The sequence below is a fragment of the Haliaeetus leucocephalus genome, unplaced genomic scaffold (assembly GCF_000737465.1).
Source record: "Haliaeetus leucocephalus isolate CR32 unplaced genomic scaffold, Haliaeetus_leucocephalus-4.0 Scaffold184, whole genome shotgun sequence".
Taxonomy (NCBI): domain Eukaryota; kingdom Metazoa; phylum Chordata; class Aves; order Accipitriformes; family Accipitridae; genus Haliaeetus; species Haliaeetus leucocephalus.
In genome coordinates, this window is record NW_010972620.1 from 8,523,014 (window position 1) to 8,523,622 (window position 609).

Genomic DNA, 609 nt, shown 5'->3' on the forward strand with positions numbered 1-609 from the left:
GCCGGGCCGGGCCGGGCCGTTGGGGCTGCGGTGGCGGCCGGGTTTGGCTCCGTGTGGGCCGCGCCGCTGTGTGGGCCCGCGGCCCAGAGGCTACTCGAAGAGGCCCGTTGCGGCCCTGTACAAGGCCCTGGTCACCCAGCCCCACCCACCCCCCGTTCCCTTCGGCCTCGGGGTTTTCTTCCACAGCTGTCCATCTTGCTGTTGGAATTCAGCCGTCAGGGATTTTAATCAACGGCACGGAGGAGTGTTTCTCTGACACGAAGGGCCAGGAGCTGCTCGGTCAGCAGAGCAGCGAGGTGGAGCAGGAAGAGTCAAACGTCCCCTCAGGGCAGGGAGGGAGCCAGGGTGCTGTGGAAGGTGATAAAAGGGGATTTCTGCGGTTTGGGGGGCACAAATTACACTTGGAGCCTGGCTTCTGTCGTTTCATTGCACCTGGCTGTTCACGCTGGCTTGTCTGTGCGTGTCAATGGTTTTCTACACGCCGTGGTGTAGAACAAGGGAACGCAGGACAGTGGCTCCGCGCTGCTCAAGAATCGGCTGCTGCTGTTTGCTCCGCTCCCAGCCAACCCCTGAAATAGCTGGTTTTATCTCTGTGGGGTTACAAATTGT